This window comes from Pteronotus mesoamericanus, unplaced genomic scaffold, assembly GCF_021234165.1.
Source record: "Pteronotus mesoamericanus isolate MK-2021 breed Mesoamerican mustached bat unplaced genomic scaffold, CSHL_Meso_final scaffold_31, whole genome shotgun sequence".
In the NCBI taxonomy this organism is placed as follows: Eukaryota; Metazoa; Chordata; class Mammalia; order Chiroptera; family Mormoopidae; genus Pteronotus; species Pteronotus mesoamericanus.
In genome coordinates, this window is record NW_026555312.1 from 6,722,644 (window position 1) to 6,740,333 (window position 17,690).

The 17,690-nt window shown below is 40.1% G+C and overlaps 2 pseudogenes; both read right to left on the bottom strand.

The window, feature by feature from the left end:
• Positions 1 to 763: 763 nt before the first annotated feature.
• Positions 764 to 1,210, bottom strand: LOC129085641 (fatty acid-binding protein 5-like; annotated as a pseudogene).
• A 926-nt stretch (positions 1,211 to 2,136) lies between these two features.
• On the bottom strand, positions 2,137 to 2,679 carry LOC129085730 (histone H3.3A-like; annotated as a pseudogene).
• Positions 2,680 to 17,690: the final 15,011 nt, after the last annotated feature.

A 17,690-nucleotide genomic window follows, 5' to 3' on the forward strand; every position in this document is an offset into this window, starting at 1 on the left:
TCCTGTGGCAGCTTCCTGGGAAAGGGTGTGTGGCAGGAAAATTCTTTGAAGTCTCGCATTTCTGAAAATATCTTTATTCTGTTATACTTGGTGAGAAGTTCAGCTGGAATGCTGAATTTAAGCTGAAGATCATTTTCTTTTACAAATATCTACAGTCCTTTCCCTCTTCTATTTGTTTCCTTATGTCCAGTTTGCTGTTTAAAGTTTCACTATCCTGATTCTTGTTCCTCTGCACATGACTACGACCTTCTGCTGTCTCCCTCAACGACTCCTCTGCCATGTCTGACAGTTCTTGATCTCTAAGAAAGCAAATTCATTTTCTTACTCCCCTTTCCTCCACTGCACGCACAGTATGGTTCCCTTTTCCATCTATGAACATTTTCTATTTATTTGCCCATTATTTACTGAAATCTCCAGTCCATTTATTTCCTTTCTCCTTTTTCCTTTGTCCGCATAGGTTGAAACCTTTAAAGTTTACTTAGTATCATATTAGTGAGATCTTGGGAAGAAGAGGAGAAACACATGTTTCATCTTTAACTGGAAGTCTATATAGATTTTTTATTTATAGCATAAACATTTATTTACTAACCAAAGAGTTGGTCCTAATTAAACCAGCACTTGTAAAATAGTTGCATGTAAAATGTTTGTGATAAAGATAACTGAACACAGTAATGGAGGGAAAAAAAAAACGTGGAGAGATTGGCCCCTCGAATTAAGCTAGTTTATCCTCAGCTAATTCCTGTCCAGAAGGATGATGGAATTTTTACTCTCTTTTTTCATAGATCCGAGTACAGGGGACATTGTTCATGACACAGTCCACCACCATTTTCCCGCCTTCCCGAGAAGACTTTCTCGTACTCCTGCTTTTCTTCTCGCCCCATCCTGATGTTGAACCAAGGCACTGTTTACAAAACTGCAGGTGGTCTGAGTTTTTCTGTGATCAGCTGTAGCTTTTTCAAATTTTTCTCCCAGGTTGTATGAGAACTGTGTTGTTTTCAATGTGCTCTCAGTTTCTACTGCGAAGTTTTTGCCGTCAGAAGTGATGATACAGTCTGGTTTGCCCACGGACCGATTTTCCACAGAGCCATTCCCATGCCTCATTCCTTCATGTACTCCTGAAAGTCTCTGCTTTCCACTTCAGCGCATCGTCCTACCAGCTGCTGAGCGGTGGCTGTGGTGGGCGCAGGAGCAGTGCGGGCCACCTGAGCAGAGGCAGAGTGCAGTGCTGGGAGCCTGGCGGGCCAGAGAGAGTTTTCAAAGTCCCTAAATTTATGAATTTTTTTCACGTAAGGTTGCATATTTTAGCAATACACAGGATAATACATTTAAGAAAACTCAAAATGAATAATTGGGCCACGATTCTGGAATATTCCATTAAAGCATCATATTTCACAGTGACTATGTAGAGCAGACTCACAATGTTTAATTTCTTAGCACTTTCTGTTCATTCAGGGAAAGCTGCTTCTGCTAGTTCTTAGAATGGAAGAGGAAACTCTGACCTGGTCATCCTGGTTCTCTAAAAATGCTTTTAAAAATTAGCATGCAGCCTAAATTAAAAAAAAGATATAACCCATATTTTAAACACTGCTTTTTCTTAAAAAGCTAAGTTAATTGGCCTGACTCTCTCTTTTAGCCAAAGCATTTTGCGAAACAGCATTGACTTCTAGGTGCTTGAGGCCACATAAAACACCAAACTTTGTCAAACACACCCATTTTTGGCATTATCCTATGCCCAAGGTATGATTTTAATGATGCAGGCATTCCTGCTTCCTGGACACTCCCATACTTTCTCCTTCCTTTTCTCCCCTTTGCCCAATTAACTTGGTGTCCTTTAGCTGGGATTTTATTTACTTTATTTATTTTTTCCAGAAAAATTTAACAGGTTTATTTATATGTTATAAAGTTGAACTGCTTGAAACTTGTTCACTGAAACATCTCGACTTGCATTAATGCTTTATGTCCCCGCATTTATATTAAAAAAAATTCACACACAAATGAAAATGGAAAAACTGCCAATACCTGATTTCTGTCCCCTATTTTCCACTTGCAATCATATACTTAGGTACCTTTTGACCCCATGGAAAAAAAAATATCTAACGTTCAGAACTACCAATAACAGGAAGAAGAGAATTTTTTTTTTTAAAGAATGAAATGTGTCCCATTCATAGTGGATTCTTAAGCACGTTCTCCACGTATGCGGCGTGCTAGCTGGATGTCTTTTGGCATAATTGTTACACGTTTGGCATGGATAGCACACAGGTTGGTGTCTTCAAAAAGGCCAACCAGATAGGCTTCACTTGCCTCCTGCAAAGCACCAATAGCTGCACTCTAGAAGCGCAGGTCTGTTTTGAAGTCCTGAGCAATTTCTCGCACCAGACGCTGGAAGGGAAGTTTGCGAATCAGAAGTTCAGTGGACTTCTGACAATGTCTAATTTCACGAAGTGCCACAGTACCAGGCCTGTAACGATGAGGTTTCTCCACCCCTCCAGTAGAGGGCGCACTCTTGCGAGCGGCTTTGGTAGCTAGTTGCTTCCTCGGTGCTTTACCACCGGTCGATTTGCGGGCAGTCTGCTTTGTACGAGCCATGGTACAGAGACCTCTTTACTTACCCCCCTTCTCCTTCGGCTGGAGCTCGGTGAGCTGGAGGAGGCGCTGGCGTTAGAGAGCAACGGCCGCTGCGAACACCTGGGATTTTAGATGTAGCCCTTCCACGCCCAACCTAGATGGCCCCACGTGAGTTCCCCCAAACACTCTATGCTTTCTCTGTCACAATATTTATTTTATATTATGTTACTTTGTTGTTTTACCCTAAAAATACACGAGTGCATATACAGAGCTGGGATTATGCCTGTTGAATTTCAATCAAATCCATAATGCCTGGCACATAGTATGTACTTAGTATTATAATAAGTTAAGGAATAAATAAATGAATTCAAATGCATAAGCATTGTTCTTGCCAAGGAAATTAGGATCTAGGAAAGGGGTCACGGCAGATGAAAGACTGTCCTGTATGACACACGGGTCTAGAAGGAGCTGTGAGAGTAGCAAGGAGGCGGGGAGAGTGCACAGGGAATCCGGGAGAGGGGGTGGGGGGCTCCGGGGTGACGTCCCGGAGACCTTACGAAGCGTCTTGAAGGATGGGTCGGTAGAAGCCGGCACACGAATCAGTGGAATTCAAGCAGCAAAGCTTTGGGTCTTTACAAAACTGTGGATTAAGGCAGAGGTTGTTGCAAGTCCTGTCTTTGGGAAATGTGTAGTATTTGCAGAATAATCCTGGCTCTGCATTTACTTTTGGCATGGATTTTTAACTTGCTGATAGTTAAGTTTAATAAATGGCACCTTCTCATCAAGGCTGTGCAGTTCTGGGCATTGGCGAGGTGCCTGTGTTCCCGCTCCACCCCACATCCCCTACCCTACTTTTGTGAAATTGGGAAAAGCACGCAGAGCAGAGCTTCTTCTAATTCTCAGTGAGCACACGCGTCAGCTGGAAAATGCAAATTGTGCGTCAGTAGGTCTTGGTGAGGCCTGAGCTTTCCATGACTTACGTAGTTCTCAGGAAGCTAACGCTGCTGTCCCCAGACCGCGCTTTGTAAGTAGCAGGGTCTGGGGTGGGAGCTCTAGCTGGGCAGTAAAGAGACTCTCATAGGTTGAGTTGCAGCAACTTGGAGGAGGTTCTCTGGTTCAATGATTTGGACCCCTCCTCCTCCATGTTCCTTCATTCTTAATCATTCACAAGTGTTTTATTTTTATTTTTTTTATTTTATTTTTAACGATTCCTTTACTCATATAATCCAGTTTAAACATTTTGGTCAGGTTGTTGATCCTCTTCAGAACTGAAGATGGCGCCACAATCTTAGCTATAGAAAGGAGACTTCGCGTCCAAACGCTGCTAATAATGCAAGGCATTTTCCCGCCCCTCTGGATGTTCTATTTCTTATCCTATGGCCTGATATATGCTTAGAGAAGACACATTACTTTGCAGATGGAGCACAGTTATTTGGCAGTTTTTGGAAATTAGGCTGGAAAAAGATTGTTATGTCAAGAAACGTTTTTAAAAAGCTTCTTTAGAATCCTTATTTTTTTAAAAAAGAACTTCTAATTTTATTTTTTTATTACAGTTTACATTCAATACTTCTTATATTAGTTCATGGGTACAGCATAGGGGTTAAGTAATCATACTTCACAAAGTGGTCCCCTGATATTTCCAGTACCCACCTGGTACCATACATAGTTATTACAATATTATTGACTGTATTTCCTATGCTGTATTTTAATTCCTGTGACTATTTTGTAACTACCAATTGGTACTTAATCCCTTCACTTTTTCCCCCAGCCCTCCAACCCCCTCCCCTGTGGCAACTGTCAGTTCGTTCTCTGTATCTATGAGTCTGTTCCAATTTTGTTTTTTATTTTATTTTGTTCTTTAGATTCCACATATAAGAGAAATTATATGGCCTGTATCTCTCTCTGACTTATTTCACTTACCATAATACCCTCTAGGTCCATCCATGCTGTTGCAAGTGGTAAGATTTCATTCTTTTTATGGCCGAGTAATATTCCAACATATTCCTGAGTATTCCTGAGTAGGCAGGGTTTTCAAAAAATTAGACATGGAACTGTCTTATGACCCAGCAATTTCACTTCTGGGTATATAGATGAAGAAACCTAAAACACTAATTCAAAAGAATATATGCACCCCTGTGTTCATTACAGCATTATTTACAATAGCTAAGATATGGAAGCAACCCAAGTGCCCATCAATAGATCATTCAATAAAAGCATTGTGATACATATATATACACAAAGGAATTTTAAAACCCTATTTTAAAGTTTATTCAATTCAGTATATTCAAGATGAATCATGATTTCTCAATTTCAAAATTCCTGGATTAAAATTTTTTAAAAAAATTTTTCTCAGAGAAATTATTTTTAATGGTTATTGATGGTCTAATAATGTGTAATTACGGAATTTACACTAAAAGGGGTTGAACAGCGTTAGACCAATTAGTGCACTTGATAAAAAGAGAAAAGTCTTTCCAATTTTGCTTAAGTTCTCTTGAAGAAGCTTCTGTTCCTTGCAATGAGAATAATCCTAGCAGACCCTTATATGACCAACCTTCTCTGGGGAGTGTGTAGTCTACAGATGGAGAACGTTGTCTGTGCTGTGTGTATTTGTAATTTGATGTTGGTTTCACAGCAGGCTGCGTTCTGACTCCCCAAGGTCTAGCAATGCCCCGCTTAGATCTGTAGCTACTCCCTGTCTCACTTCAGTAAATAATAGATTAAGCCAGCAGCTCTCCAACTTTGCTGTGCATTAGAATCACTTGAAGGACTTATTGTTATACACAGATTAGTGACCCCCATCTGACACCCCTCACAAAAATTAACTTGAAATGGATTGATGACTTAAATGTAAGACCTAAAACCATAAAACTCCTAAAAGAAAACATATGAAAACTGCCCTTGGCATAGGTCTTAGTAATGAACCTTTGGAAAGCATACCCAAAACATAAGCATGAAAATAAAAAATAAGTGGAACTACATAAAAACAAAAGACTTCTGCACAGCAAAGAAACCAACAAAGTGAAAAGACAACCTATGGAATGGGAAAAAATATTTGCAAACCATATATCAGATGAAGGACTAATATGCAAAATATGTAAAGAACTCATACAACTCAATAGCAACAACAACAGAGGAAGAAGAAGAAAAAGAAGAGGAGCCCCCCCCAAAAAACAAACAGAACTCCCAAAACCAAATAATCCACTTTTAAAATACACATGTGTAAAGGACATGAATTGATGTTTTTCTAAAGAAGATATACAAATGGCCCAATGGGTACATAAAAAAGTGCCTAACATCACTAGTGATTAGGGAAATGCAAATTAAAATCACCGTGAAATATCACCTCATGCCTGTTAGAATGCCTATTATCAAAAGGCAAAAGACAACAAATGTTGGCATGGGTATGGAGAAAAGGAAATCTCTGTGGTCTGTTGGTGGGATTGTAAATTGGCAAAGCCACTTCGGAAAACAGTATGGAGGTTCCACAGAAAATTAACAATAGAACTTGCATGTGATTCAGCATTTCCACTTTTGGGACTCTGACAAAAGAAAATGCAAATAGTAACTCAAAAAGATATCTATATACTCACGTTCATAGCAGCATTATTTACAATAGCTAAGGCATGGAAACAACCTAGATGTTCATGGGTAGATGAGTGAATAAAGAAGAGGTGAAGAGGTAATGTGTGTGTGTGTGTGCATTATTGAGGAAATTCTACCATTTTCAAGAACATGGATTGGATGGACCTTGAAAGCATTAGGTGAAATAAGTCAGACACAGAAAGAAAAATATTGGATGATCTCACTTATATGTGGAATATAAAAATAAACAACCTTTCCCCCCCCCCCCGCCGCCCACACTGAACACATAAGAAAAGACCAGATTGTGGTTACCACAGGTGGGAGGTGGGGGAAGGGAGATTGGAGGAGGATGGTCAAAATGTACAAACTTCCAGTTTTAAGATAAATAAGTACCAGGATGTAATGTATAACATGATGACTATAGATTATACTACTGTATGATATATAGGAAACTTAAGATAGTAGATAAGAGTTCTCATTAAAGGAGAAATTTTCTTATTATTGTATCTACCATATATGAGATGATGGCTGGTAACTAAACCCATTGTTATTGTCATTTCACAATATATGTAAGTCAAACCATCATGCTGAGCACTTAAACTTACATAGCAATGTATGTGAATTATATCTCAAAAAAAAAACAAACCCCAACAGATTGCTAATTCAGTATCTCTGAGGTCGGGGTTATGAATTTGCTTTTCTAAGAAGCTCTGAGGTGATGCTAATGCTGCTGGTCTGGGAACCGTGCTTCGAGAACCACTGGATTAAGCTAACAATCCAAAAAAAAGTATGATGGTATGTAAATAACCAGGAAAATGAATTAATTTCTTCAGGGGATCAGATATATGCAGAAGATTTAATCTTTGCCACCATGCAGACAGCTTCCTTTTAAAAGAAAACAGCATGGCTTAGCTTCTCATAGAGGGAAAATAAGAAGATATTAAAAATGTGGACAAGTGGGAATCCAGGCATGGAAGGAAGTGTGAGCAGAGTAAGGGGGGGAATCCAGAAGGCATGCGGCCTGCCCTGCAGCCTGAGGTCAGGTTTAGGAAAGAGAGGGCACCTTTTCTGCCTTCCCACCAGAAACTCTCACAACAACTGATGAGTGAAATTCCACAGTTGTTCTCTTACTCTTTTTATTTGAAGGGTATGACTCTTGGTAAAATATTATTATGAGCCATTGACATTTTAATGTGAGCAATTTTTAAATCTTTTCTTTGGTCAGAATGGTGGTATGATGTCCTTTGAAATATAAATCTATACTTTTTTCCCTGGTTTGTTCTTGTACCCTTGACCCTTCTGGTTCAGTCGGTCACAGTTCTGTGGTCATTGTCCCAAGAAAAGAAAAGCCAGGTGAAAGCTGAGAAGAGTGGAGTCTCTTCTGGTTCAGGACAGGACTAGAGCACAAATAACAGACTTAAAAGAGAACATGGTGAAAAAATATTTATGGAGGCTCCAGCCAAGATGGTGGGCTAGGTGGATGCTGCAGTCACTTCCCCCCACCAAAATTACAGCTAAATTACAGAACGGTCATCCTGGATAACCATCTGAAGACAAGCTGAACAGAAGCCCTCTAACTAAAGATACACAGAAGAAGCCATGTGGAGACTGGCAGGAGGGGCAGAGACCTGAAGCATGCTGGCCCCGCACTCACATGCAGAGGTTGAAAATTCAGAGGGATACCTCAGCTGTAGAGGCCCCCCCAAGGAACGGCGGGTCTCAGCCCCACATTGCGCTCCCAGCCTTGAACACCAGCGCTGGGAAGAGGAGCCCACATAGCATCTGGCTATGAAAACCAGCAAGGAATTTTCTGTCTTTCCTGGTGAGAGGAAGGCTGCTGGAAACCCAGGCATCCTCTTAAGGGCCAGCGCACAAACTCCCCCTTGCAGACATGCTCCCTGGACTCGGGAGGAGGGGCAGTGCTCCAGAGTGGGAGGGGAGCGCCAGAGAGACACAGGGGGAGACTGAGTGGTGTGGCTTCAGCGCCAGGGCTGAAGGGACGGCTGCCACTGTCCCTGTGTTAAGCTGTCCTGCCGTGCAGCTGACAGACTCCATATTTCCTGTGTTTGGCACTCCCACCACCAGTCAAATCTGAATGTACAGTAGATCGTACACCATGATCAAGTGGGATTTATTCTTGGGAGCCTGGTTGGTCCAGTATCTGCAATTCAATCACAGTGATACGCCACGTAAACAAAATGAAAGATAAAAATCATGATCATATCGATAGATGCAGAAAATGCATTTGAAAAATCTAGCCTTTATAATTAAAAACTCCCAACAAAGTGGGAATAGAGGAAACGTATCTCAACATAGTAAAATCTATATATGATAAATCCACAGCTAACATTATACTCAACAGGCAAAATCTAAAAGTGTTTTCCTTAAGATCAGGAGTAAGACAAGGTTGTCCACTGTCACTACTTTTATTTAACATAGTATTGAAAGTCCTAGTCACCGCTATCAGACAAGAAGAAATAAAAGACATCCAAAATAGAAAGAAAGAAGTAAAACTGTCACTATTTGCACATGACAGGATACTGTACATAGAGAACCTTAAAGATTCCATCACGAAATCACTAGAACTGATAAAAGAATTCAGTGAAGTGGCAGGATGCAAAATTAATATCCAGAAATAGGTTGCATTTTTATACACAAATAATGAATTACCAGAAAAAGAAAATTAAGAAAGTAACTCCATTTACAATTGTATCAAAACACATTCCTAGAAATAAATTTAACAAAGGAGGTAAAAGGCTTGTACTTGGAAAATTATAATGAAGAACAAAATTGAAGATAAAAATAAGTGGAAGTATATGCTATATTCATGGATACGAAGAATTAACATTGTTAAAATATCCATATTGCTCAAACCAATCTACAGATACAATAGAATTCTCCTCAGAACTAGATTAAATAATTCTAAAATTTATATGGAACCACCAAAGACCCTGAATAGCCACAGCAATCTTGAAAAAGAAGAACAAAGTTGGAGGCATCATGCTACCTGATATCAAACTATAATAGATGGCAGTAGTACTCAAAACAGCATGGGATGGATATAAAAACAGACATATACACCAATGGAACAGAATAGAGAGCCTAGAAATAAACTCATATCTCCATGGTCAAGTAATATATGACATAGAGGCAAAAATATACAATGGAGATAAAGACAGTCTATTCAATAAATGGTACTGGGAAAATTGGACAGACACATGCAAAAAAAAAAAAAAAAAAAAAAAAAAAGAAAAGAGAAACCAGACCACCTTATTACATTATATACAAGACTAAATTCAAAATGGATTAAAGACTTATATGTAAGACCTGAAACCATAAAACTTGTAGAAAAAAATAGGCATTAAATTCTTTGACATTATTCTTACTAATATTTTTTCTGATATATCATCTTGGGCAAGAGAAACAAAAGAAAAAATAAACAAATGAGCCTACATCAAACTAAAAAGTTTTTGCACAGCAGAGGTAACCATCAACTAAATGAAAAGACAACCCACTGAACTGGAGAATATATTGCCAATGATATATTTGATAAAATTTATAAAGAACTCACACTACTTACTCAACACCAAAAAAACAAACAATCCAATTAAAAAATTGGCAGAAGACCTGAATAGGCATTTTTTCAAAGAAGACATATAGATAAGCAACAGACGTGAAAAGATGCTCAATGTCACTAATCATCAGAGAAATGCAAATTAAAATCACAATGGAATTACACTTCATGCCTGTCAGAATGGCTGTAGTCAATAAATCAACAAACAGTAAGTGCTGACGAGGATGTGGAGAAAAGGAAAGTCTCATGCACTGTTGTGGGAATGCAGACTGGTGCAGCCACTGTGGAAAACAGTAAGGAGTTTCCTCAAAAAATTAAAAATAGAACAACCATATGACCCAGCAATTTCACTTTTGGATTTAAAAAAAAAATCCAAAACACTAATTCAAAAAAGATATATATACACCCCTATGTTCATTGCAGCTTTATTCACAATAGGCAAGATATGAAAGCAACCAAAGTGCCCATGAGTAGATGATTGAATAAGGAAGATTTTGTACATATATAAAATTAAATATTACTCAGCTATAAAAAAGAATGAAATCTTACCATTTAGGACAACATAGATGGACCTAGAGGGTATTATACTAAGTTAAATAAGTCAGACAGAGAGAGACAAATACCATATAATTTCGCTTGTATGTGGGAGCTAAAGAACAAAATAAAGAAACAAAAAGCAGAAATGGACTCATAGATACAGATATCAGACTGATGGTTGTCAGAGGAGAGGGGGTTTGGGGATCTGGGTGAAAGAAATAAAGGGATTGAGAAATACAAACTTAGAAGAACCAAGATGGCAGAGGAGTTAGTGGAAGTCACACTGACCTCCTCCCAGGACCAACCTGGAATTACAACTAAATTGTGGAGAAATCACCCAGAACAAACAATTGAACAATAGCAAAAGAGGAGCCTTATAACCGCAGATGGATAGAAGAATCAGCATTAGCACAACCTAACTGGTAAAGAGTGTGGTAGAGACTCGAGAAGGCGGGCAGGGTGCCCACGGGCAGCAGTAACAGAAGGATATTCAAACGGCCAACTGGATCCCCCTGAGAAGAGCAGGGTCTAAACCAAAAGAGGGGACCTCTAGCCTACAGCACCGGAGCCCATAAAGTACACAGATAACAGCCAGCTGCAAAAAGCGGCAGGGTTGCTCTCTGCCAGAGACAGGTGGCTGGAGATTCAAAAAGCTGTTTAAAGGATGAACGCATAAATTTTTATTTGCAGCCACTTGCCCTGATCTCCAGCAAAGGCTGGGGCAGAGTGGGCTAGAGACCCCTGAGGAGAGACTGGGGAAGGAGGCTTTGGGGAGAGAACTGAGAGGGTAGCTGGGGGGATCCTAGTGCTGACTCATCCTCCATGTGGCAGCAGCCATTTGGCTCAGGTGGACCACGTCCCTGAGCAGCAACAGCTTGAGTGGACCCAATAACCCCACCCCTAGGAGGGCCGTGGTCCCGCCCTGTGGTGTCTCTAAGCCGGCCCGCTGAGTTCAGAGGGACTAGATTAATAGCTGAAGGAGACAGCCAGAGACAGTAGATTCCTGGAAGTCTCGAACAGGCTGCCTAAGGTCAGACAGGGTCAACATCTGACATTATCAGAAGCCGATCCAGAGAGAAGAGAAAAATAGCGATTTCCTTCCATAGAAGTTCACACTAAAAAGTCAGGAAATCAAGACAGATCAATTTAAGAAGCAGAAGCAAACGAGTAGAGCCCCACAAATAATGGGAAGACAAAGAAACACCCCCTGTCAAAGGGAAAGGAGGAATCCCCAGAAGGAGAATTAAATGAAATAGAGACAAGCCAACTATCAGATACTGAGTTCAAAACAACAGTTCTAAGGAAACTCAATGAGCTCAGTGAGTTCAGAATTACAGAGAACTACAGGGAAATTATGAGGAACTTACTGCAAACTATATCAGAATGAAAAAGGACATAGAAGCTATCAATAAGAGACAAGAGGAAATGAAGAATATAATTTCTGAATTGAAGAACACAGTGGAAGGAATCAAAGGCAGGCTAGATGAAGCCTAGGATTGAATCAGCGAGCTGGAAGACAAGGTAGAAAAAAACTCCCAGAAAGAGCAAGAAAATGAAAAAAGACTAAAAAAGAATGAAGAGGCATTGAGGGAAATGCAGGACAACCTGAAGCGTAATAATATCCATATAATAGGGATACCAGAAGGAGAAGAAGAGGAGCAAGAGATAGAAAACCTGTTTGAAAAAGTCATGATGGAAAACTTCCCTAATTGGAGGAGGAAAAAAGTCACACAAGTCCAGGAAACACAGAGGGTCCCATCCAAGAGGACCCTAATGAGGCCCATTCCAAGACACATCATCATTAAAATGGCAAATATCAAAGACAAACAGAGAATCCTAAAGGAAACAAGGGAGAAAGAGGTAGTAACTTATAAGGGAGCCCCTATATGGCTAGCAGCTGACTTCTCAACAGAAACACTACAAGCCAGAAGGGAATGCCAAGAAATATTCCAAGTAATGAAAAGCAAAGGCCTGCAACCAAGACTGCTCTCCCCAGCAAGGCTCTCCATTAAAATGGAAGGCGAAATAAGGAGGTTCCTTGACAAAAAAAGGCTAAAAGAATACATCTCCACCAAACCACCATTGCAAAATATGCTAAAGGGACTCCTTTAAGAAGATGAAGAAAAAGAGTCTACGAATACCCAGTTCCTTTCACAGTCACCAATACTTGATATTACTAATATTTTCAATACTTAGTAATATGACCGTGACAATGATGAGTCATTTTAATTTTGACTTAATTATTTGTTGAAACTAAACCTGTTTTTGTATATTTCTTGCCTCCTATTTTTTAAAACTTTTGAATGACTTTTTGGTATCCTTTATCCAGTTTTTGATGAAAGGTTTGTAGAATTTTTGTCCTTAAAGAAAAAAAACGATTAACCCTTTTTTAGATGTATTGCAAATACTTTCCTAGTCTATTACTTGTCCTTTAACTTCTTTTATAGTATATTATGATATAGTCTTAAAAGTGTAATATAGTCTTATTGTCAATATTTTACTTTATAGCTTCTTCATTTGAATGTTTTACTTCGGGGTAAGAAAAATATTATTTTGAATTTTCTCTGAAAACTCCTTAGATTTTTCACATTGATTTTTAACTCATCTGAATATTTCTTGTGTAATATGTGAAGTAGAGCTCTCTATTTGTTTTATTTCAAGTAAGAGTGGTCCATGCCCCTTATTTGTTGATTAAGCCTTACTTTACCCATTGATTTGAAATATCAATTTAATCATATATTACATTGTTAACAGATATATATACATTTGTTTCTAGAATGCTCATTATTTCATTGATCTACTTGATTATTTCTGCGCTGGTGTCATGTTGTTTTAATTGCAGAGACTTTATAATGGAATTAAATTTTTTAATATTTTATAATGGATCTTGACATTTAAAAAAATAAATAAATAGAATCTATCTGCATTTAAAAGAATGAAAGACAGATCTACCTTTTGTGACATCAGGGATGGAACTGGAGGATGTTATGCTAAGTGAAATAAGCCAGTCGGTGAAAGACAAATACCATATGATCTCATCTATAAGTGGAATCTATTCCACAGAAATAAGCTAACAAACAAAATAAACCACAGGCACGGAAACATGGAGCAGACTGAAAGTGACCAGAGGGGATGGGGAAGGAGGACAATGGAAAGAAGGGGAAGGGACTAAAGAAAGAACATGTATGAAGGTCCCATGGACATGGACAACAGAGTGGGAATTGACTGTCGGGGGGTGGGGTGGGATGGGTGGAGGAGGGCAAAAGGGGAAAAATTGTAATAGAATAAACATGATTTAAAAATAAAATTAAAAAAAGAAAAGAAATACAAACATAGTTACAAAACAGTCACAGGCATTAAAGTACAACATAGGGAATATAGTCAATAACATTTTAATAACTATGTATGAGGTCAGGTGAGTACTAGAATTATCAATGTGACCACTTTGTAAATTTTGAATTATATAACCACTATACTATACATCAGAAACAAATATAAAATAATAATTAAAAAAGAGAAAATGGCAACAAGAGTGAGGCTTTCCCACCCCAGCTGGTGGGAGAGGCTAGTTAGAGGGGAGGTGGAGTGACCCAGAGCCCAGGGACGGTGGCAGTGGGGGTGGCACGACTACAGCGGAAAATGATGTTGGAGACGGGGAGGACTCTCCAAACTGCTTGGAATGCTTTCCGCCCTCCTGTGGAAAGGAAACTTAAATTTAAAAAAATTAAATCAAGGGTTAGAAAAATGAGGAACGTTACAATTGCTGTGTCCAGGGCCTACGTACGTACTGCTGTTTACATCACTATAGGGGCCTTTGTGCCGGAGGCCATCAGGACGCAGGGCTCCGGAGCACGGAGGGAGGGCCAGAATGTGGAGGCCTGGGCAGGGGCTGCTGCGCACAGACGGGCCTCTGCTCAGCAGTCCTTGGGTCCTCCTACCGCCAGGGCAGCCTCCTGAGAATTGAGTGCTCCTCCCAAAAAGCTGGGGAGACTGTGGGAGGAAAAGAGTGTCAGCTTACACTTCCCTCTTTTGGATCCCCACAGGAGAATATGCCTATTCCCTCCTTGGACTCCCAAGAAAGACCTGGTGGAAAGACCCATGTAAAGTTGTTCTTTCTGCACCTGATCCAGCAGGGTTGGAAGTCAGGAAGAAAAGCCAGTTACAGAGTAGGGGAGGGTGAGACAGCCTGGGATCTGCTGGGGCCTCTGCATCGGTCTAGCCCACCTTTAATAAAGCCAACCTTCAAATGCTGCTGCTCCAATCCTGCACACATTTCTCTTTTGGTTAACTCTAAGCTAGAACCATGCAGAGAAAAAACTTGGAAATGTGCTTCCAGATTAGCCAAATTGAGACTCTACTGAACCCCCCCCCTAAGAATCCTCTTGGGGGGTTGAGAGCAGTACCCATAAAAATATAATTTGTGTATCTTAAAAGGATTACTCTGATCGTGGTGAGGAAAATGGACTGCAGGGGACCAAATGTAGACACAGGGAGGCCAGCGAGGACGCTAGTGCAACAATCCAGGAGATGATTAGAGCGGCTTGAAGGAGAGGAATGGCAGCGAAGGAGGTGACCTTGGGAACTGGGATATATTTCAAAGGTACAGCAGACAGGCTTTGCTGATGGGCTGAATGTGGCACGGGAGGAGAAAAGTCAGTGATGACACCAAGGGTTCTGGCCTGAGCCGATGGTGGTAACGTTTCTTACCACCATCGTGGTAACGTTGGGAAATATTGGGGGAGAAACAGGTTTTGGAGTTGGGAGAAATAGACTCTCATTGGCCATATTAAAATTAAGATGACTGTTATATACCCTCATAAAATGTTGTGTAAGTAATTGGATCTACAGTTCAACTCTGGAGCCTAGGAAAGAGGCTGTGAGCTGAGCTATACATTTGGGAGTCATCAGCATACAGACGCTGTGGACATGAAGCATGATAGAGCTCGATGATAGACCCATGGGCTTGGGTGTATCACCTAGAGAGTGATTATTGATAGAGAACAGGTTGGAGCAGGAAGGTAAGCCAATATTTAGAAGTCAGAAGGAAGAGGAGGGTATCAAAGGAGTAAGGAGTGAGGAGGAAATCCAGGTGAGGGCTTTTATAAGGTCAAAGGAATATTATTTTTTAAAGAGGAAAAATAATACAGCATGTTTGTGTTCCAACAAAAATGATGGACTATTAAAGAAGAACCTGATGTTGTCAGAAAGAGGGGATAGTTTAAATGTAAAGTCTTTTAGTAGTTGAGAATGGAATGTTATTTTACATTGGAAGCTGTTTGTATTATAAACTTTCATTATAGGCACCTTCTTCCTCTCTTTATATTCCATGGTCAAAGCTTACACAGCATCAGTTAGGGTGCTTTCGACTGTAAGCCAAAGTTAAGAAAACCAGAATCAAGCTTGCGTAAACAATGCATTGGCTTATAATAAGCCTATGAAAAGTATGCACAGGTGGTGATAACTTTAGTCAAGGCTTGATTCGATGGCTTGGTAACTTAGTTTCTGCCCATCACTTTGCTTTGCTCTCCTGTGTGTCAACTCCAATCGAGGATACTCCCTTTATGGTCTCAAGATAATTGCCAATAGCTCTTGGGGTTACATGTTTCTCCATTATGTTCATCAAGAAAGAAAGTATTTCAATATTCCCAGAAAAAAACAAACAACAAAAACTGAGATTTACCCTTCCTGAACTAGGTTAGGCCATGTGCTGACCTCTAAACCAATTTCTGCAGCCATGAGAATGTGCCGCATGGCAAAGCCAGAATCACCTAGACACCCATCTGAAAAGCAGGGGCTATGGGAAAAGAGAAGTAATCACTACATACATCTGAATGAAGGTCCCATTGTAACACTAATAAACCATCTTAGGCAACCACTGGAGAAAAATAACACATGCTAACTATACTTATGCTAGAACAGGTAAAAATTACATTTGGGAATGAGTTTATCTATTTGATGGATAGAGATTTTTTTCTTTATTCAAGAGACAGGTACTTAGACTGTAGGCCATCAGCTGGAAGGTAAAATGTCTTTGGATGCCACAAGTATTAGCTTCTTAAATGTAAGTCAGACTTGGTCAATAAATTAAGATGGTAAAAAAAAATCTCTCTTCAAAGCATGGAATTTTTGTTTAATAACAATTAGATGTATGGGATCCTTTAAGGGCCAGGCTAAGTAATGCAGTAGAATTTGGCCCACTGGAAGGTGGTATAGTTTCTGAGTACCAGCCAACAACTGATAGTATGGTTTTCTGCTCTGGCACTCAGGATGGTGTTATCTGCAGCAGCTGTTTCAGCTCAGTGATAAGGAGAGCTGTGGCAACCTGAGTCAGGGTTAAAATTTGCAGTATTGAGGCTTCCTGTCCACTATAGTGAGGCCTCATTGGGATCTGTAATGGATTCCTTCCCTGTGAACAGCCAGACACCTCTCATTACTTCTCAGACCTGCTTTCATTTTGCGAATATTTTCTTTAGCAGAACTATTGAAATTCCTTAGATTATGAGGCCACAGGATTGCATAATGCTGTAATAATTCCTGGCAGGGAACATGCATCTTAATAGAGGTGCCCTGTCAGACAGCAGTTCTGGGAGCTTGTTTTACACTAGAGCAGTGCTAACTAAGCTCTTTGAACTGGGCAGCCCCATAGGCGGAAAATCAAGATAACAGGCAAAGCACACTGCTTTCAGGACATGCCCCACCCCACTTTGGCTGATTCTGCTGCATACGCATCCCCTCTTTTTCTGGCACAACACATGCTGCTACATTGTACGATTCATCCTCTCCAGCATCAACACAGGTTGATCATTGCAAACCAACCAACAAAACCAGCTCAGTCAACCCACTACTGGTCTGCTTTCTTTAATTTCTTCAAAGTGTGTACCTTTTTTCCCTTTCGGGCTACCATTTTTAGGGAATATCAAAGGTGTGTTTTGTCCATTCTTCCTTAAAACAGTATGTTATATCAAACATTTCATGTTCAGAGTTCTGTTGCCAATGCTTAGTTCTTTTCAGCAAAGGAACAAAATGGATTTAATGTTACGAATGGCTGGACAGTGAGCTGAGTCTTTGCTCATTTTAATGCTTGCTCAGTGTCTCCTTGTGGGACCACGCGCAGGTAGGTGTGCCACCTGGATGCTTTTCCTGGACTCTCCCAGCCCAGCCTTCCACAGCAGGCAGCAAATAGGGCAACTAGGTGCTGGGAACCTCATTTTCATCTCGAGTTAGAATCCTCTTTCACATAGGGTTGAGAGAACAGGATGGTTCTGCTATATTTTATTTGCATTTGAATGGAGGACTCAGTTTTTATGTTCTAGTGGGAGGTAATGCACTCAACTCCACCATGACTAAGAGCCCATTGGCCCGGTCACCCTAGAGGAGCAGTGGACACTTGCTTGACTCAGTCCTGCCCTCAAAGAGCTTTTAGTTAAATCTA